Here is a 718-nt window from a genome sequence, read left to right on the forward strand (position 1 = left end):
ATATAGCTACCTGTGATGGAAGTAGGATAGCAGTCAAAAGGTCATTGATCAAGTGATGATGCAACATAGTCTTACCATCAGATTTCAGGAAATTTCGGTGTTTCCACAGTGTGCCGAAATCATGCACAACCCCAAAAGTGTACCTGGAATCAGTGTAGATGGTAACGGATGAGCCTTCAGCAACGAGATCAGCAGCCTGTGCAGAGAGAGGTTTTGGGAGAGATTTAGCAATGAGAGTGGCTGCATCAGACACCACAGCAAAGCCTACCTGTCCCTGGCCTGTTTCAGGGCAGCACGATGCTGAAACACACACACACACACACACACACACACACACACACACACACACACACACACACACACACACACACACACACACACACACACACACACACACACACACACACAAGCATCTGGCTTCTGCAATGTTATATCAGAAAGATCAGGGCGAGGAGTGACCGTGTGCTGCAATTCAGCCAAGAAATCATGTGGCTCTCCTTCCCCTGGCGTAGGCATGAGAGAGGCAGGGTTTAGTGTAGTACAACGCTTAACCGTTAGGTTGGGCATGTCGAGAAGACAGGTGTGATATCTCAGATAATAGCCGCAGACAAAAGGGAAGGTGTTTGCTGGAGTAGGATCAGAGAGACAGCATGTGGCACTAGCAGCGTGAGAGGGGCGTAGCCCACAATGTCTCTGGAGGCAGCCAAAGCCTTTTCAG

This window comes from Sander lucioperca, chromosome 17 (genome assembly GCF_008315115.2).
Source record: "Sander lucioperca isolate FBNREF2018 chromosome 17, SLUC_FBN_1.2, whole genome shotgun sequence".
Classification (NCBI taxonomy): Eukaryota; Metazoa; Chordata; class Actinopteri; order Perciformes; family Percidae; genus Sander; species Sander lucioperca.